This window comes from Rousettus aegyptiacus, unplaced genomic scaffold (assembly GCF_014176215.1).
Source record: "Rousettus aegyptiacus isolate mRouAeg1 unplaced genomic scaffold, mRouAeg1.p scaffold_m13_p_12, whole genome shotgun sequence".
Taxonomy (NCBI): domain Eukaryota; kingdom Metazoa; phylum Chordata; class Mammalia; order Chiroptera; family Pteropodidae; genus Rousettus; species Rousettus aegyptiacus.
In genome coordinates, this window is record NW_023416287.1 from 78056585 (window position 1) to 78078402 (window position 21818).

The window sequence follows — 21818 nt, forward strand, 5'->3', positions numbered from 1 at the left end:
TCACTTAATAAGTCTTAGTTCCCTCCTTTACTTAAAGCAGAGGTGGTAGGAATCTTCCAGCTTATGAAAGAGATGCAACATTTGTTTTATTTTGGGGGAGTAATGTATCAGTCAGGGTAGGCTAGATTATGCTGCAGTAACAACAATCTCCAAATCTCAGTGACTTACAAAATAAAGGTTTGTTTTTTGTTCGTGTTACATTTTCACTGTGGGTCAGTTGCATCTTTCTTCCTCTCACTATGAGATTTAGGAGAATGGAGCAATCTCCATCTGGAATATACTAATCATGATGGCAGAGGGGGAAAAAGCTAATAAACCATGAGCTGACTCTTTTACCTAACGTGACATGTATCACTTTTCTCACATTTCATTGGCCAAATCAAGTCACATGGCTAAACACGATATTGATGGCAGTAGAGAAGTAGAATTCTTTATTTCTTTGTGGCTGATGGGACTGACTTGTTGAGAGCAAAAGTTAAAACTGAGGCCTGAACCTCATGAAAATCACCTATACTCATGACAAAGCCCTAATGAATCAACCCTATGGTGGGCCCAGGAACACACATTTTTGCTGCTTTCTGTAGGTAAGCCTAGTTAACAGCCACAACGCTAAAATGTTAAGGTTTACTCAAGAAACAAGAAAATTAGCAAGCTGATTAGCTTTAGAGGGAAATGTTAAAACAGATAACTCTGACTTTTTTTTATTTTTATTTTTTTATTATTTATGCCTACAGCACCTAGTCTTCCTAGGTGGCCTCCCATCCAAGTACTAACCAGGCCCAACCCTGCTTTGCTTCCAAGATCAGACATTGGGCTTGTTCAGGGTGGCATGGTCATAGACCATGGACTGTGGCTCCACTGGGGTGTGAACCCAGGACTTCTGCATGGAAAGCAGATGTGCAGACGTGCTAACCTCTACACTATGGAACCATGTCCTGACTTTTTTCCTAAGTCTTACAAGTTTCTCTTTATTCTTTTTCCTGTTACACCTTTATTGAATTGTTCCATGGCATCTTTATTTATAATTTAGGAAGTGGGTGAGTTGAATACTTTATATGTCTCCGAGGAAAATAAAGAACTAGGTTGTTTTTGAGTCTTTTATGGCCCTTCATTGATTTTTTTTTCAATGAGTCAGTGGTTCACAATGAAAAAAATGCATCACCACCTTACACTTAAATCTTTCTGGGATACATGAAGATGGACACCGAGGAAGAGTCGGGCCTTGATTAGCCATTTGCTTTGGGTACTGTCTACCTTTTGCTATACAGGTAGTCATTGGTCTGCTTTTTATTGCTTTCTGAGTCAATCAAGAACATTGGGTTTACCTTTCTGCCATACTCGTTGTTTTTCTTTGGCACAAAATAAGGCCATGAAGGAAAACCACTGGGAAGGAGGAAGGCACAGAAAATTGCAAAAGGGCAAAGAAGCATGTCTACACTGAGCGCTCTCACTTCAGATTGCCGTTTGGACAATGCTAGTTCTTCAATCTCCATTAATCATATCCTCCATTCCCATTTGGCCTTCGACCAAAAAGAGGGGCCTGAGTCAGCACCTCCCCACATCCCACTGGAGAAGAGACCCAACCTATAGGCCAGCCCTTGTCTTGTGGTTGTTTCATGAAGGCATCTTCCAGAGGAAGGGATTGGCCACAAATATTCTCTTGGATCCAGAGAACACACTGAAGTACAAGATTACGAAGAGCTCTCAGTGGGAGTACTGCAGTCAATGTGATTTCTTCGCAGGCTGATTCTTACTCTGGGGTTTGGCCTATTCTTACGCCTTCAGAAAATGAGAAGCTGAACTGCAGAATGTTTAAGCAAGTATTCAAATATTCTTAGAAGTCAGAGCACACAATTTGCAGGACCATGGTCTAGCATTGCTTTGTTCTTGCATCCTTCACAATTGTCTCTCTTTGTGTGTTTAAATGCCCTGGAAAGTGCCTGACAGGGCTGACCCTTTGTCTTGGCAGAAACTCTGCACTGAGGTATCAGAGCAGCAGAGAGGTCCCTTAGCTGTCTGTGCATACTGCCAGGTGAAAAGCTGACAACTGGAATTCCACTGGCTGAAATACTTTTTGGCTGAAGTTTTCAGTTTTCATTGAAATGGAAAGGCCTCTGGGAAGAGTCAGATCTCATTTTATGTGGTGTGTGTGTGTGCGTGTGTGTGTGTGTGTGTGCGTGCGCGTGCACGTGCGCGTGTTTTTCTATGAAAATAAAATGCAGTGCTGTCTTATATGCCAGCAGAGAAAATGCTGATAATGATTTTTTTCCCCTAGGAGTGTGGCTTAGATCGCTAGCTCCTCTTTGATTATAAATATTCATAGCTGGGGGGTTCTTGCTTAAGACCTACCATCTACCATACTCTCTTATATATAAGTGTGGCCATGTGATTGAGTTCTAGCCAATAAAATTGGATTGGAAATTCTTGAGCAGAGTACCATGCACTGATTCCCAATGCCAAGGGAGGACTCCAACTTCTTGGAGGAGAGCAAAGACTGTCACAATGCCAGCCACCAGGAATAGAAGTCCAAGCACTTCTGCCCACTGAATCTTAGCATCAGAGTCACCAAGGAAAATACAACACAGTCAAGCACTAGATGGAATAACGCTTATTCACACAGAGAAGACACAGAGCAAGATCAGCTCCAGCAGTGGGTATTAGTCCCTCATGGCCAGTGATGAGCAGTGGGAGTAACCTGCTGACCACGAGAGGTCAAAAAAAAAGCTGGGCTGGAGGATTTTTTAAAGGATATGGAAAACTCAGAGGTTGACTGTAGATACTTTTTCCACAGGGTCTCAGCAGGTCTGATTTAAGCCGTGGCTCTACTCAACAAATAATGCACTAATGCCCTGGGGACAGAGGTGAAAGAGGTATAAATAGTTAGCCAGGTAAACAAGTAGTTTCCACACAGTGGGCATCAGAACCATGGGAGCCCAAAGGAGAGACATCAATCAATTACATACTGGAGAAGTGACCCGAAACTAAGTTCTGACAAGTGACTAAGATATAGGTGGACAAAGAAAGGATGGATACGAAAGGCGAATACACTGAGCTATGGAAAAGGAAATTTCTTTCAAGCCACCTCCATCCTCTCTGTTGGGTCTGGGGAGAAAGGTATGTTGTGGGAGAGAGCCTTTCTAGACTGAGCCTCTCTAGCCAACACCATAGACTGAACCTGTCTCTTTCTTATGATGCTAACTAGAGGCTGACGGTGTGGTAAAAGCCCTGCACAATGATCCTCACAGACAGCCTTCCCTTGATACCTGTGCCGCTGTGGAGGCTGAACTTATGGCTCCGTAATAGGAACTCTGATCCCAGGCTTTATAGAGTATAGGGCACAACCCTCATTCAGCCCACATGGATTCTAACTCTTCATAGGGAATCTAATTCATTAGGAGCAGAGACCACACCTAGATTCGGGTAATGGGTAATGAGTGGATGATGGTAGGGATCTGAGCTTCAGAACTGGGGAACCCATTTCCATTTGCTCTGCTTCCCAACTTATAGTCACCCAGACCTGTCACTTCTGCTGAGATACCTGCCTGTTTGGACACACTTACAACTTCAGCTCTGCTGGTGTAAGTGTCGAGTTCAGACTGCTGGTCCCCTGCTTACACATCCCAAGCCCAGGTTAGAGCTGAAGCTTCTTTGCTCTCTTCTGGCCTGGATTTTACCAGCCAGAAGAAGCCCACCACTTAGTTCTGGTCCTCTCTTTCTGATCTCTCCGAGTGCCCCCAGGTGAGTCCATGCAAATCATCAGGATGCTTCCCAGCCAGATCCAGAAACAGACTTAGGAAGTGCATGCCCTAAAGGCCACGTCATTAGCAAAGGCGGAGTTTTTCTTTGTTTATTGCAATGTTTCTCATGCATTCCCCCTTTGTCACCCACATGAGCATGATTTTTGGATACTTTATTTATTCAAAGGATAGACAGAAAACTATAAAAGAAGGCTCTTATAGTGTATATTTAGCAGGAACGAAAGCCTTGATGCAGAGGTCTCAGAGTGGAATTTGGGTTTTGCCAGTTTGTGGGGAAGATGTTGGGGGTATAGTGTCAGGAAGTTCCCATTCCTAAAGTCACACCTCATAGTCTGAATGCCAGAAGAAAGTCAGTCATCTAGTGAGTGGTCGTGCCTTTGAAATTCAACAGAGAAATGGAATCGATATCTGGAAGGGGTAGGATCTGGAAAAAAGTGTTGATTTGCTTTGAATTTTTTAATTGGCTTAACTAGAGCATACATGTATGTCGGGGGAATGATCTGGGAGAGAGGGGGGAAGGTTGCAGGGACAAAGGTCTTGGTTAGCAAGAAGCAATGGTATGATGAGTACAGGTGTAGCAGTTGGCCTTTCATAGGAGGAGGGACAATTTTTTCCTTGTGTCAGAAAAGAAGGAACAGAATTAGGGTGGATGTGCAGGTGACGTGGTAGATTGATTACCTGGTGGGAAGATGCAGGTGCTCTATCTGCTTTTAGTCTCTCAATGCCTATTGGGTGATGTTAAGTTCTGAATGTGGGATTTTTGACCTGTGAGCATGCATTGGAAATTTGAAGAAAGAGAAAAGATGTAAAATAGATCCAGGGAATGTAAAATGGAAATTACTAGGGACCTTTAGGATTGCTGGGCAGTGTGGAGTGCTTATTTGGAATTCATGTCATTAGATTAAGGTGAGTTGACATAATAATGTTTTGGGTTTTTTTTTTGTTTTTTTGTTTTTTTTCCTTAGGAACATTTAGTTGTAGGATAGAAGGTTCAGAGCGTGGAGGTATTTCAGTTTAACAGGGTTGGGGTTTTTCTAGGTGTGTAAAAAGTAGGGAGGGGACAGTGGAGCTAAAGATGTTTCCAGCGGAAGGCTCAGAGAGGTTACTTGACCCATCCCAGGTCACACAGCAAGTTTAATGGCAGAAACTCAGAATATAAACCCTCTCCCATTGTCACAACCTATTAAGAGCCCTGACAGTTCAGGCTGGATAAAGAGAGAAGGGAGACAATGAGGGGGTGATATTCAGTCAGCCTCAAGTGTCTGGTCCACTATTATTGTTATTTCGCTACTACTTTGAAAAGATCTGAATTGCAAGTATTGTGCCAAATAAACCTTGACATGTCCCTTTTAAGTTAGCAAGTATCTGTTTGTAGTTAAGAAAAACATCCATACACACTATCTCTGTGCTCAGCGAGACCTGCTGCACTGAATCAGGGAGGATCGATTTTAGAGGGGGCACCCAGAGCTCCGAGGAGCCTGAGTGACACTTCTCATAAACCGACAGTGAGGCATGGAGTCGGACAATGTTTTTATGGGAAAACCCATGAAAACTTTAAGCTTTCGATAATACTGATTAAGAATAATTTAAATCATTCATTTTTTATTAGAAAATGTCAGTGGCTATGAATTCATCAATTCCAAATCGATTTTATTTGTGTAAAATTGGCATTTTAGAAACTGGATTTATTGCTCACAGTTACCTCTCTCAATGTGAAAGTATTGCAGTATTAGTGGTAAATGTACTCTGATTGAACCTGTATCATTAATCAAATGTTCCCAAATTGAACTCCTAATCATGTCTTACAAGATTAAGTAAAGAGCCCCAGAGGATGCTGGCTGCTTTTCAAGGCCTCGGCCAAGTAGAAGGAAATGGTGACTCTAGAGGAAATTTGCTATTTTTTTTTTTTGACTGCCTAAAGTCTGAAACCCCTCCTATGTTTGAGGACTCTGCCACCTTATGAATCGTGGTGGGAGGCAGAATCCTTCTTCTACTGGAGAAGGCGGCGGTATGGCAAGCTGAAAAGAACAGACACTTTCCCAGCCTCCCTTGCAGCTAGAATGGGCATGGGTCCAAGGCCCCATCAATCGGATCAATTGAATTCCTCCTCCCCAGACTTTGAATAGTTGCTAATGAAGCATGAGAGGAAGCAGTGGAGAACCCAATTTCCCAGCAGAGGCAGTGGCAGAAGCAACTCCAGGTCTGAGGGGCAGTGAATGGTAGCATGAGTGCTCTCCAGCTCTAGCAAGGTAAATAAAGTCAGTCATAAGTAGGATGACAATACATCCTAGTGTGCCTGGGACAGTCCCAGTTTATGCCTGTTTTGTGTAATTATTGAAAGCATCCCCCTTTGCTTCCAGAATTGTTCTACTTAAATAGTAACCATTTAATCATTGTTAAATTGTTAATTTTAATAATATGATCATCTCAGTCATAAGTTAAATCCCTTATATCATCACCCTCCTCTCAGATTGTTCCCTTCAACCATCTTGCTTTGAAATTAGGCTCTTTTCTGAGAACACTTATTTGCATCTCTCTCCAATGACAACCTTCTTACCTTCTACAATCCTCATTTTTTGGGGCCTGGAAAGGAAGATATGTCTTTCCCATGATCCTTGCTTCTTAATACCACCACTAAATCATTCCTTATTTATCAATGACCCTCCAGACCCAATGGAAGTGATGTCATCTGACTCTATGTCTATGTTGTGGTCAACCACAGACCCCTTGTTCCTTGATGATTTTAATCCTTGATACTGTCTCAATCTCCAACCCTCTTCCTGTGAATGTTCTGGATGATTTCAATATCTAAATAGATTGTCCTTCTTCTACTGCCCCTTGATTCCTTCAAAGATCTCATCTCACCCCCCACCAAGCCACCCATTCCTGCGATCATGCCCATGACCTTGTTATACTAAGAACTGTTTTCCATTTTCAAGCATTCTGCTCTCCAACTATTGCATATTATTTTTCCAATTCACTCTTCCTGGGATTCTACTCCAGCATCTTTTTGACTCCACTAAGACCTCCAATGAAATAACCCTATCACTTTCTTACCATCTATTGCCCTCCCCACGGCCTCATTTATTGTCTTTCTGGGCTTGAATCCCATGTGTTGTTGTTACCACTGTTCCCTTGTATACACCACTGTACACCATTGACCACCTTTATCCTTCTCCCTCTGACGTACTTGCCTGGCAAAACTTTTGCCCTGATTCTCACCAACGGCGAACTTGAGATTAAGTAAGAGGAAACCACACAATGATGCTGTGACAGAAACTGCTAATTTTCTACTCTTGAAACTTTTTCCCCTTTTTTTCCCCTTGGAATTTTACCTGGAGTTATGGCTGTGTGGAAAAAAAAAAACTTCTGCCCATTGCTGTATAAGCAGAGGTGTTTAATGCAATTTCAGGAAAATGTTCTTAAAGGAAGGGTATGTGTATGTGTGGACTCCTTTAACTTTTTTCCCTTCCACTTGACTGAAACATGGTTGTGAAAGCTGGAGCCTGAATAGCATCTTAGGCAATATGGTGGCATGTTAAGGATGTAGAGTTTGTGTCATAATGATCATAATGTAATGTAGGCCAATACCTCCTATCTCTGGACTCCATGAAGGAGAGAATTGAGCTTCTATTTTTGTGTGGTAGAGGAGTAAGTACTCCTAAAGATATCCATTCCCTAATCCCCCAGATCTACAAATATGTTCCTTTGCATTGGCAAGAGGGACTTTGCAGATATAATTAAATTAAGGGCCTTGAGCTGGTGAGAGGATCCTGGATTACTCAGGTGGGTCTAATCTAATCATGTGAGTTCTTAAAAGCTGAGACTCTTTCCCAGCTGTATCAGCTGCAGAGAAAGTGTGAAGATGAAAGGTCAGAGAGACACAATGTTACTGGCTTTGACAATGGAGGAAGAGGCCATGAGACAAGGAATGCAGGCGGCTTATAAAAGCTGGAAAAGTCAAGAAAATGGATTCTCCTTTAGAGCCCCAGAAAGGAAAGCAAGCCCATCAACGCCTGGATTTTAATCCTTAAGACCCATTTTGGACTTTTGACCTACAGAATTGTAAGATAACACATTTGTGTTGTTTTAAGCCACTAAATTTGGGCTAGTTTGTAATGTCTGTGATAGAAAACCAGCACACTGGGTTAATATGTTGGTTTGTGTTTTCATGTTACTCAAAACTCTAATCTCAAATAATAGACACACAAATGGTATTAATTGAATACAAGGCCACCATCCTCAAGTGGGTTCTTGGAACTACCAAGACGTCCTAACTCATTTCCCTGATTAATTCGTACTTCCACCCTTCCAAATGTCATCTCTCACCTCTCCTCCATCCTTCAAACCTCTTGCATCCCCTCCTCGTAACTTACCCTCAGTTAAACGGCCTTGCTCCTTCTTTCATTTAAAAAATAGAGGCAACCAAAGGGCAAGCTCTTCATGATCCTACCACCAGATATTCTAACCAACTCCTATTTTACCCATTTTCCGAGCCTTCTTTCCCTCATTAAAGGGTTAACTATGTGCTCTCTCAGTGCAGACCTTCACCCCTACGCAAAGATTGTTCCTTCAATTACACCTTCTTGATCCAGCATCACCACCATTTTCCCTCTGTTGGGTCACTCCTGCCCTTTTTTTTTTTGCTATGGTAAGGCAGACACGTTAGAGGTCGTGTGTGTGCACGTGCATGCATGTGTCGAGGAGAGCTATCTATGAATCTTCATATTTATTTGCTGAGGCCTTAACTAAACAAATCAGTTCATAACTACAGATATTATATATAATCTATAAAATGAACATGTACTTAGTAAGGACTTATGAGGTTATAAAGTAATGTGAGTGCTTATCACAAGAAGTTTGAGTGCTTGACCCAGAGAAGTTCTGGTATAAGACACCTTTATTCGTTGCCTCCATAACTACATCTGTGTCTGTCAGCCTACGTAACCAATTTGGGGTTCAAAAATAGTTAAATCACCTAAGAATGATCTCTGTCTTCAAATTCATCTGGGGACATCACTCATGAAATGCCAGAGGATAAAAGGTGCAGCAGGAGGAGGCGGTCTGACATGAATGGATAGGATTTGAGGGTAGAAGTGTTCCCCTAAAGGGTCAAGGCTTCTCTTATCCAGATCTGAGGGTGACCAGTGCTAGACAGTGGGTGATTTGAGTTGAAGCATTGTGGTTTGGCTGAAACTGTCCTTCAGCGTAGGCAGGAATCCAGCTTTGTTAGAGGTTGCCATTGGTTCTCCAAAGTGGCTGCACCATTTTACATTCCCACAAGCGACGTAAGAGAGTCCCACTTATCCCACATCCTTGCCAATGCTCGTATTGTCAGCCTTTATAATTTGTAGCCATTCTGGTGGATATGTTGTGGTATCTAACTGTGGTTTTAATTTGCATTTCCCCGATGAGCAATTATACTGAATGTCTTTTTATAGGTTTATTGGTCGTTTGCATATCTTCTTTTACAAAGTGCCTGTTAAAGTCTTTTGCCTATTTTTATTGGATTGTTTGTCTCATTATTATTGATTTATAGGAGTTCTTTATATATTCCAGATACAAGTCTTTTGTTGCATATAAGCCAGGATTCCTTCTGAATACCAATAACAGAATTTGACTAATGATGACTTAAATAATAAAAACAGCAGTGATCTGATAAAACAAAAAGTCTGGAGTCAGGTGGTCCATGGCTTACTAAGGAGATCTGTCATCTTAGCAGTTCAGCTCTTCATGTTTGTACCTGTAGCCTCCAGGTTGCAAGATGAAGTTCATTGCTTCAGACACTGTGCCTACATTCAAGGGCAGGAAACAGTGGGGTAACCAAGGAGATAATGTGAAGAGGTCCTAGTATGATAAAAATTACTTCTCAGAAATGCTCTCAATTTCCTTTTTATTTCTGATTGGCCAGAGTGACAGGAAGGCTGGGAGAATGAGCATTAGACAGTGGCGTACTATACTATAGCCATGATTGGATTAGGAGTCATGATTCATACCCTGGGGTGGGGCACATTGCATGAACACAGGTGCTGTTATGTAGAAGAGAGGAACAGCTGCTGGATAGTAACATGTCAATATCGAAATCCCCAAAGCTGTATGTTTTCTCTCTGCTGCAGTGAGAGATCCTTGGAAAATTCTGAGAGGTCTTGGTAAGCTTATTGACAACGTAGAGATATCAGAAAAAAAAATGTTAGAAAGTCAAGTTCTTTGACTAAAATGCAAAATACAAACTTCCATTAAATATTTTTTCTCAGAGAAGCCCACCTGGCTTGAGGAGTTGAATCAGAGTGTGAGCTGTGATCACATTTTATTGTTGCAAAAGGAGGTGGGATTCATGGTCACGCGGGGGAAAGGCTAGATGACGCCCCATAGCAGTACTGAAGACAAGTGGGGGCTGAGGGTCCATGCCTTCGGCTAGGTCTTCTGCAAAAGTAGAGCCTGAGGTAAGGACAGTTTAGGAAGCGCATTTGGGAAGTGATCCTAGGAAACAGGAGTGAGGGACTGGGGAGAGTGAAAGGAGCCGGGAAGGCAATGCAAAAGCACATTAAGAGTTGGTTGTTTCTGTGAGTTGCTGGTTCTTGATTGTGCTGGGAGCCTCGGAGGCGCCATATAGAATCCATGGCAGAATTATTCTCCAAGTGTGGCCCTCGAAGCAGCTGACTGGCATCACCTTGACTGTGTTATACATGCAAGTTCAAGACCCCCGACTTGACCTCCAGAATCAGAACGTCTGATGGGGAGGGGGTCAGGATACTATATTTTAACAAACTCTTCAGGTGGTTGTTATGCATGTTCGCATTAGAGAACCGGAGGGAGCAGTTACCAGTCAGCTCACATCCCCCAGTGGTCAAACCATGTGGGGTTAACTTCCTTTTACCTTCAGATTGCTCTGCATAAGTATGCCCCTCACCACCTGTCAGAGAAGCCCATGGTGCAATGAGAGAGGTTTTCATTGCAGCCGAAGCCATGCCTGTTCACGAATGCTCACAAAATGCTGTTGTCTGCCACTGGTGGCGCAAACGGAGGGCCAAAAGGATGTGGCATAGGAGATGCCTGACCTGTAAGAGGAGAACAGGATTAGGCCAGTTTAGATCATGACAGCTCCTTCAATGCCAGAACTTCATGGAGGAAGTCAGAAAATCACTGTCTAAAGCATCAAGCTCTTTATAAAGGGCCTTAAGCTCTCAGAAGGAAATACCCTGTGGAATAGCACAGGATGTTAGTGTATAGGAGACATTAACAAGGCCCCTGAGTCAGTAGCTATTTATGTTCTAGTATATCCTTGAGGCGGGTGGGGGTATTTCCATCTGTCAAAAGTGGCCTCAGTGATGTCTTGCTGTTGGGATCAAGTTAAAGAGAATGGACTTTTCACTTCATTGGGGAAGAGCTTCTAAACATAGCATATTCATCAACTCTTTCTCCATTTCTTTGGAAACATAAACCTGTGCAGGTTTCCATCTCTATTTTTTTTTTTTCTGTCACCCCAGGAAACTGTCTACTTCTTTGCCAGACATTGCTTTTCTTCCAGTTTTCTCCTTTCACCTTTGATCCTAAAAAAAATGTCACTGGTAGTCATGATCTGATTTGAATTATCTGAAAAAAAGGAGAAAAAAAAAACCCATCCCGTTGAGACTAGAATTAATTTGGGTTGGTGGGGCAGAGATGATTAACTTAGAGATGATAAACTTGTAAGGAGATTTATGCTACAAGCCCTTCGTAACAGATATTTGATTCAACACAAGACGTTCCAGGTTTTTATTCAGAACTATCATTAGGCTAGGGAGGTAATGTGAGCTGCAAAGATTGAGAGAGAGAACATATCTGTAGGCTTGTTCTGCAGTGGACGGGAGGTACTGTAAAGCTCAAATGAGAAAGGTACAGCCACTGTACAGAGATTTCCCCCAAGGAAAAAAACAGTCAGCGTTTCCCTTATTTTCTTCACTTTAAGATCCCCCTTCCACTGCGTGTCGACTCGTCGTCACCAAGTATATCTGGTGATGATACTTAGTGCACTCCTGTTGCTGGGGACTGAAAGTTTTCACTACAGAGGTCGTGACACAGGGTCTGAGAAAAAGTGATAGTGTTTTGCTAGCTTCCTTTGAAAGAAGATGTGGTAGGATTCCAGGAAGAAATAATTCTCCATTGGAGGGAAACTATCAGACTCGTCTTCCTAAAATGTACCTTATATCATCTTTCTACTCAGTTCTAGAACTTACAGTGCATCTCTAATAGAATAGCCCAGTCACCAGCCTGGGCCTCTGCCCTCACTATCTAGGCAAAATTAATCCTGAACTTTGCAGATCATCAGGCCCCAAGGATGCTCATGGCCTCTGAGTGACATGCAGGATGGAATTGTTAAATCAGACTCACAGCAATCAGGATTTTACTCTGTATCCAGTTTTACTAATTCAATTCCAGGATACAGGTAATCAATGGGCAAAAGAGCTCTGAGGCCTTAAGGGTAGCTCCTTGGGTCTTTCGTTTCCTTGTTAGAGAAGTGTCTTTGGCCCAGGGTAGATGAGGTCTCTAAGGGAGATTGACAGGGGTCCTCCCACAGCAGCATCTTCATCTTACACCCAGGGGATGGTGCAGCCCAAGTGCCTTCCTCTAGTGGCCAGGCCTTGCACATCTGGGTTCCACTTACTGTTGGTGATTTTGAGCCTGGGCATCCTGCTGAGGGCATTTCAGAGATGGAAACTCTTTCTCCTAGCTTTGTTTGTCCTGAGTTTCAACTCCCCTTTGGGATGCTCTTGCGTGCATTACTGGTTCCCTTCTCTCGCTGGCCACTAGGAAGTGGGCCGTATCTCTTTAGATTTGTAGTCAGAGCAGAGATGGATCTCATTCTTTCTGTTCCTTTTATTACAACTAAGGCAAAGTCAATTTTCAAAAAGGACCATTCACTTACAAACAAAACAAACAGGCACATACAGGGAAGATATTAAAAATAAGAATATAGGCTTGAAATATGCAGATTTCTGAAATTACATTTTCAACTTCACTCTTAGTCTCATAGTCTCTTTTATCTCCCCAGTCCTATCCTAGGGAACAAGAGTTCGCAGTTTCTCCCTGGTTCCTACCTGCCCCACATTCATGGTTCCATTCATGGTTCCACAGGTCTAACAGTGTAGGTCTCACTACCTGGACCCCTCGATGTCTCACAGTCAAGGAAGCAGAGAGTCTCCCCGCCTCCCGTTGTTTGTCTGGGGCTGTGGGGCCCACCAGGGAGTCCTCTAAGGAGCTGTTTGTCCTCTTTCCCTATCGACTGGCAAACCTGCTGAGAACGAAGCAATGCATGAACTCAACATTTCACAACCATCCTTCCCGTACACTGGGACTCTCTTGGAATCTCAAAGAGGCCCAACAATTTTAGGCTAACATGAAAATAAAAGTACTGTCCAAACACCGAGTGCTTCGGTGGAAGAGACTTTATCTGGGAATCTAAAACATTACCATCTCTGAGCAGTAAAATTATTCTAAAAAAAAGTAAAACTGATTTTCTCTAGTTTAAATCATAACATTGCCATAATTCAAGATTCATGTTATAGCACAGTTCTCTCAGGCTGTGTTTGATCAGTCAGATTCCACAGTTGTTTAATCTGACAGATGCTCTGGCAAGGAAATTCTCTTTTTGAATAATAATTGTGAAAATATAAATTATCCTTCTTATTCCTTAATCCTACACAGAATGTAAATTACAAAACGGAATTGGATCTCAGCTCTGTTTGGTCTCAAGTTTGGTTTGAACTTTAGCCACATTAAAAAGTGCTACCAAAAGAGACCGCCACTACTAGCAGTAATAATTAACAAACACCCCAGATAATTCTGGGAGAGTTCATGTATTATCTTAACAATTGCTTACTCCCCGGGGTCAATTAATATATTTTATCCTTTCCTTAGAGTACGGTGTGTTCGAAGGGAGAGAGGACAGTGACACATAAAGGGCTGAGGGACATCAAGTCTGACAGTATCTTCACAGGTTATCATGATTTCTTTAATTTGCAATTGTATCGCAAATGAAAATTGTATGCTCCCCACCCCCAAATGTTACTGATGTAGCTTTAACACTTCTCTTTCCCCCCCATAGTGGGTTCAGAAAGCAGCTTTTTCCCTTGTCGATTCATGACAGAGGGTGATAAAGAAGTAATTCAGTTTGCTTTCCAGCATATCAGCCCGGGAATAAGGTTTCTAGCAAATGCATTGCTTTTACTTAGATTCCAGCAGATCAAAAAATTTTGCAGGTCTCACGGATTTCAATAGAACATTATTTTTATGTTGAGCATTTCTTGTGAATACTTGAGGAGGAGTCAGCTCTTGGGGACCCACAGCGTGGCCTGCCATGGGGATGGGCAGGGACAGACAGAACAGCGAGAGGCTCCGACACACCAGAACACAGACCATATTGGAAGATAAGTCAGCAGGTTAGTTTTGTGACCATGTACCCCTCGCAGAGGGAGAAAACAGTGCTGAATACTCTCTCATACTACCATTTACCAATGACTAAAAGACAAGTAGGCTCCTTTAGGAGTGTGGTCCTCAGGATAATTTAGAGACCTTGGCTGGAAGTTAGATCAGGTCCTCAGTCCTAGTTCATGAATCAACTTGAAAAACTCCCTGCCCTCGTCTGAGCCCAAGGTGGTATTTTGTTTTCTGGATTCCCCCCACCCCACCTCCCATCAAATAAATGAGGAAGTTGGACTATTTCAACATTTTCTAACTAGATCATCATTTTCCAAAGAGTGTTACACTTGAAGAGTTATTAGGTGTTACAAGAAAAAAGGCTTCCGTGGTTAAATGTTTGGGAAATGGTGCATGAAACAATGTTAACAGTTTTCTTTACCACAGAACCTTTAGTCTCTACTAGACAGGTGTGCTTCTGACCCTCTGATAAGGGAGTTAAAATGATGCTTTCCCCAAAGTTATTAAAAAAAATTTTTTTTGAGAAGTGTCTTATGACGTTGTGTTCACCAAAGTTCCTTCGGCTTTATGAACCCCCTCGTAAAAGAGTGTACTGATGGTGTAGAAGGATCGTAATGTCCATCAAACCCCTCCAGGACCCCAATGAAGATTCACATTCTCTGGGAAGTCACTCTGGATTTCTCTCTTTTCCAACAAAAATTGTCTACTTGCTTCTATAGAGAGAATGTTTTCTATGACTAACCCAAATGGGAATTATTAAGAAGAGTTCTTCTGAAAAATTCGCTGCAAGTTTCCTTGATTTTTATTGACTCCCCCATCTCCACATAATGACTTTCTCCTCTATTTCCTGAAATACAGTCTTATATAGAAGTCAATGCATGAAAATCCAAACATAGAAAGCATTAAAAAATGACAGGAAAGCTGTTCACATAACAGGAGAATTCTTCACTTTACAAATGATTCTTCCCAGTGTCTATTTTAAAGAGAAAGCTGGAGACACTGGAAGAAACTCCATGGTATCACAATTTTCCCTATGTTCTGCAGCGTTTATTAGCCTTTTAGCAACCTTAATTTTTAAAAGTCCTCTTTTAGATGTCTGTTTCGCTTCACATGAAGATGGAGGCCTTGGTTCCCTTCCCTCACACGGTTGAACCCGGAGGGTTGATGTAGCACATCTAGCCTTAGTTCGGCCTGCCTCTTCTCTCACAGGGGCTGGCCTGCTCCGAAGACTCTTGCCGGTCCAGGAAGACCTTCCCAGCACCTGGGAACCACTTTGGAATGGCAGACAGGCTTCTAGCTAGAACTTCATTATTCATTTTCTCAGTGCTTCTTGTGTCTTGGAGACATTTCTTTATTTGCAGAGATTATCATCCTTCACTGAAAACAAATATTTGAATATTATTATTATTTTTTTTTTATCACACATCTGAAACATAAGTTCTGTTTTGCCCGCTGTCCAAGTTTCGAAGATTCCCTCTAATTTGGGAAAATGGTTTCTATTTCAGACAGCTACAATGAATCAAGGTGTACACAAACTTGATTTTAAAGGTGGTTCCTGCTTTGTTAACCCCATCATGAAGACAGAGGAACAGTTGGATGGTTGATATGTTGGTAGAAAGCATTAGCTTGCTAGTAAGGGTGATTTGTCACTTCAGGTGTAGTGAGGCCACTTAAATACTTCTCTTTGTTAGTTAATGGACTGAGCATTCTTATCCTTATTATGAGCAATTAGTTCAAAGAGAATCTCAGCTCTAAATGAAGATGCCCTCTCAGGACAAGGTAGCTCTGACTGGGTGACTAGACACTGATTTCTAGACCTAACCAACAGCCTAGTTTATGTGTCCCTGGAAGACTATTACCTCTCAGATATTTCTTCAGTTCCTCAGTAAGTAGAATTTGGTATTCTTGATCATTCTTTTTTGGAGGGTGGATGGGTACGCAATGCCTATTCATAAATTCAGGTAGGAGTAACCAGTCTATTGACTAATCAGTGGCCACATATTCATGCCTTTATATATTGCTTTTATTGAGGTATAATTTACAAGCAAAAATTCACAGATATTAAGTGCATGATTTAATGAGTTTTGATACATATGCACATTTAGGTAATTATAACTCCACTCAGGATACAGAACATTTCCATCACCACTTCACCATTCCTCGTGCTTCTTTCCAGTCAAATAGCCTGCTTCCTTTCATTCTTACACAGGAAGTATAACATTCCTACCAACCGTTCTTAATCATATCACATTAGGTTCATTGTGCTTGTCCTGAACACCTTATAAATAGAATAGTGCAGTATACATACTCTTGAGTCTGGCTTCTTCACTTAGCATTGTTTTTGATATTCATACAAATTGTTGTCTGCACCGATAGTTAATTGTATTTTCATTTCATTTTATTACCACAATTTATATTTTTATTTCTCTGTTGTGAGACATCTGGATTATTTCCAATTTGGAGTTAAGAATAAAACTGCTATCAACATCCTTGCACAAGTTTTTCTTAAAATATATGTCCTGTCTAAGAAATTTTTGCTTAGCCCCAGGTCATATAATTGTTTCCTTTTTTTTTTTTTAAAGAAGCTTTATTGTTTTTCTTTTATGTTTATGTCTATGGACTATCTTATATTAGAATATATGTATAGTGTGAGGTGGGGATCAAAGTTAACTTTTTTCCTCTGTTATCTAGTGGTGCTAGCCCTATTTGCTCAAATAAATAAATAAATAAATAAATAAATAAATAAATAAACCCTCTTTCCCCCCTCTATTTGAATCTTGGCATCATCTCTTGAAAATCAACCAGCTGATATGTGTAGATCTGTTTCAGGACTTTCTATTTATTTCTATTGATCTCCGTACTTACTCTTACACCGATGACATATTATCTCAATTACTGTAGCTGTAAAGCAAGTATCAAAATCATGTGGTGAGCATTTTTTAAATCTTTAGGTAACACTAATGCATTTATGGACCTCTTTACAGTAGAGAGGTCTAGTGTCCTAGATGATAACTCGATTTTATATTTGATGAGAGATCACTCGGATTTCAGAAAGCTTTCAGGTAATGTACCCAAAATAGAGAGGTGTCTATGCTACTCCATAAAAACTTTACTACTGTTTACCAACAGTAGTAAATGCATTTCTTATGACTCTGTTGACATTTCTGCCTTTACAGAAAAGCTGGTTTTGAGTAGTAACTCTTTCCATGTTAAATAGCAACCTTGGGGGTATAGTAATTGATGGATTTGCTTTTATTTCATTTTGGTCCCCAGTATCACTTTCCACACACTTGGGTGCCCCAAATATCTCCCCTTTTCACTTTTCTTCTTTGCTATTTTTCAATGCTTCATTTTCTTCTTCTTCTTCTTCTTCTTCTTCTTCTCCTCCTCCTCCTCCTCCTCCTCCTCCTCCTCCTCCTCCTCCTCCTCTTTGAAGGGCATGCTACAAATAAAGATTGACCTTAAAGTAAATAGGTCGTCTCATTTCCCCTTTGTCAGAGGGCGGTTGAGATATGGGAGTGTGGCACACCTCTAGACAGCGAGAGGTCGTGGGGGATGAAATTTGGAATTGCTATGACTGATTTTCTGGGGGTTGGGGGCAAGGTACCAGTTTCTCTCCTGCTGCTGTTGCTGCAGGATGTTGTGATGTTGGGTGTGGTACCTGGAACTGTTGCCGCTGGCTCCTGACTATGAGGAGACCCACAGCTGACTTGTGGAATTCAGCAGAGTGGAGAGAAGGAAGAAATCTGAATCCTCAAAGAAATGAGGGAGCTAAACATAATGTCCTAATCCATCCCCAATCTTTCAGTTATGGGATTTAATAAACTTTGTTTATTGTTTAAACCATTTTAGTTAGGTTTTCTGTTACTTGCTCATTAAAGCATGTTATCTATTAAAACCATATTGTATTTTAGCAGCTCTTTGATGTGCTAAGAACTCATACTGAGAAAATTAAATAAATAAGGCATTACATTAAGAACCAAAATACGAGCAACGGCATAATTTATTGGTGAAATTTAATCATTGGAATATATAATTCTAAAAGGGGGAAATGCTTACCTTTATAAAGTATGAAAAAATTGGATGAACTTAATATTGCTAGGTCTTGAGATACAGCTGCCTATGACTCGGGTAACAATAGATGAATTCAGTAGAAAATTGGGATTTTCTAATGTAGATTTATTTTTTTAAAAGTCCGTACTCATACATTCCCCTTACCTGAAGAACCACTGGGCTTTAGAGACTTGATTAAGGAAGGCCTCAGTTCATAAGAGAGGTCAATTGGCTTAGCTCAGAAGGCTGAGAGCAAGACAGGACAACAGAGTCCAGAGTTTCTGAGAAGGAGAGGCGTCAGGACTCCAGGCAGGTTGGGACTTGTAGCTGATTTTGGAAAAAAAAAAAAATGTTTCTTATCAGTTGTCCATATCAAAGAATAAGGTGGCTATGCTGTTAATTACCTCCTTTGGTACACTGACTAAGGCCAGACTAGTTTTTCTGCCTTGGGTTGAGAAAATCCACCTTTATTAATAGCAAGCCAACTTCAAATTCTATAGCTGCTTTATTTTTGAAATGAAGTCATTATTTCAAGTCAAAAGTACATAAAGAATTTCTGGAGACTTTGCAAGGCAGAGAAATTCAATTCTGGTTGGTGTGAAATTGCAGGTAGTCTTTCAGTTTTCAATTTCATCAGAGGTGATGATCCATAATTTTGAACTTCTGATGCTGAAAATTGAACTGAAAATGAGACTCTTATGTAGTTAACCATGGCCACTTCATTGTCATGATTATTATTACTGGGTTATCCCATCCATGTTAAGGAGGATGAGAAACCAAGTCTTTGCCTTCTAGGTATTCAACCACAATCCCAGGAAGTACCTTTTTCTGAACAGCCTGTGCCTGTTGGGGAATGGGATCATCCATTGGCCAGAGTCATGGTCTTTTCCATTTCAAGCAAAGGTCCTTTTTGCTGAATTTCTACATTTTAAAAATTGTCACAATATGAAGGGGTCAACATGCCTGTCATAGAGAAGATAGGCACACGGAGTTCACATTCTGGATTGCCTGGGTTCCTTCTAACCATTGCACATAGACATGGGTCTGAGGTTTTATTTTATTTTATCTTATTTATTTATTTATTTATTTATTTATTTATTTATTTATTTTTAGGCGAGGCAACCCTTGGTTGACGTCACAGATTGCAAGGACCTTGTCAGCTTACAATCCCTTATTTTTTATTTTTTGACACTTAACAGCACCTGGTCTTCCTAGGTGGTCTCCCATCCAAGTCCTAATCAGGCCCGACCCTGCTTAGCTTCCGAGATCAGACAGGATCGGGTTTGTTCAAGGTGGCATGGCCATAGACGACATGGTTATGAATTTATTGGGGGACCTGTTGTTCTTATTAACATATTAACATGATACTTTTCTTTTGTTCGTACGTTGACATATTTGCAGGAGTCTCTGGAAAAATAATCTCAAGTATTCACAACTCATGCATACCCTAGCATGGGTTGAATTGAGTTTTTTGTTTGTTTCTTTTTCTTTTTCTTTTTTTTTTTTAGAATAATGTATCTTTAGCTCATCTGAAAATTGTAGACTAAGGAAAAAGACCCCCAACAAATATTTTCCATTTTAAATTTAACACTGGAGAATATTATCTTTGTATTGTCAAGTTTACTCTGTGTGTGTGTGTGTGTGTTTGTATTTGTGTTTGTGTGTAGGGATTGTAGCCTCCAGAATAAATTTTTTTTCTATCAACTTTGAGCATATTTTTTAACTTGGAAAAAAAATGCTATCAGCTTTACGAAAAATTCAGGCCTACATCTCAGAAAATTGTACAGAAGAATTCAATCTTATATGTGGGCCAAAATTGTACAAAATTGTATAAACGTGTACAAAAGAATCCAGTCCTATATGTGGGCAATACTGAAGTAGATGCTCAGAGCCTGTTCATTTCACTTCTGAGTCATTAGTGGAATAAGAAGTTAACTTACGCTGCATATTGATATTATTGAATGATAAGTAACTTTTTGCCCTTATTGTACATTTGAAGCACTCCTGACCTGACTACTATATATGGAAGGAAATAGGAACTGTTATTTAATATTATCATTTGACAGAGGTAGAAATCTTGAAGCCCTGGCACTATGGCCTTTATGGTACTCATCCATATAAAGGGGGGCGGGAATGAAAGTGGAGAAACCAAGAGATCAGGCCAGTGTTACAGGGAGTGAGGATGAGGAAAGGTGGGAGGGGAAGAGTCAGGAGAGGATGAAGTGCTTACAGAGGGTTTGTGGAAAAGAGAAGACAGATTGTGGGGGAGCAGCAGCCACAGGGAATGGGACTCCGAGGAGATAAACATGAAAACATTAGTATGTTTTTCTTCCTGTCAATGTTTTTCCATTTTCTGAAATCTTTAGAAAAGATCTGTTCAATATTATCTTTTGCTTCTGAGAACAGCAGGAGGTAGCCTAGTTTAATATATGTGTGATTATTTCACTTTATACAAAATGTTTCTGTTATTTGTCTGTCAAGTTTTCAGATCAGTCATTGAAAAGTTTCTTGAAATTATTCCTTGGTTTTATTCAGCTATTAGGCAGAAGTTCTTGTAGCTTATTTAGGTCTGAGTGGGCATGAGGCCCAGATCTGGCCAATTAGACATAAGAAGACTCTGGAGAAGATGTTTGCCTGATACAGAGAGAGAGAGAGTAGTTCACATAGAAAGAAAAGGTCTCTTTCTGTCTTGGCCACTGTTTGCTCCAGTTTTTTTGATGGTTCATGACCTTGAAGTGGCTCCCTAGGAGTAAAAGGACAGCCAAGGGATGGCAGAATGGAAAGGTGGAAAGATCTGGGTCCTTGATGACACTGTTAAACCGTTAAACTGGGTCAGCATTTCCTACAACTGGGGTATTTGTTTAGGTCTCCTAAGATACTGTTTCTAACTGATTACTTCTCTATATTCCTGGATTTTGTTAATCAACCATAAATATCCTTAATGGCTAAGCTTCTGACGTTTAGCTCTGTACATGCAGCCAAAGGCATTACTAACTGGTACATAATGTGTTTAAAGCTTTGGCCATTTGTAACCACTTCTTCATAAGGTGCAGCCAAACAAAACAGAAGTAATAGAAAGTTAGAGCATGCAGAAAATTGCAACTGTCATTCATAATATCTGATTTCAAATGTCTATTTATCCAGAACCATTTGGCCTCATTGATTGACTTTACTATAAGCAAATATCAAAATTGAACTCGAGTGATAAATATTCATTAATAAAAATTTGTAATTTGTCCGTTTTACATATTGGTATTCCAAGTAAGATTTCGTTTGAAAACAAAAAAAAAGCTAAAATAATTTTAAAACCACAGCAAAAACCAAAGGGAAACAGAGTAGTTGAATGTTTGTGTTTATATATATGTGCATGTATTAATCACTAGATCCACCCAACCATTTAAATATATTAGACCCATTCTCTGTGGGATCCGCTGATCTGAGGGTTAGAGACTCGAAGCAAGATTTGGCACAGATTCTGACGTCTACAAGACTTTAATTTGATCGGTGGTGCCACCGTTTGACCACCTGTTCAGGATGCAGACCATGCGGCCAACCTTGAATCGCATCTTTCTCGAACATCCCACAGGTTAT

General features: G+C 40.8%; 2 pseudogenes; both read right to left on the reverse strand.

Annotated features, from left to right (window-relative positions):
* Positions 1–725: 725 nt before the first annotated feature.
* Positions 726–841, reverse strand: LOC118610597 (annotated as a pseudogene).
* Positions 842–19417: 18576 nt separating this feature from the next.
* On the reverse strand, positions 19418–19536 carry LOC118610332 (annotated as a pseudogene).
* Positions 19537–21818: the final 2282 nt, after the last annotated feature.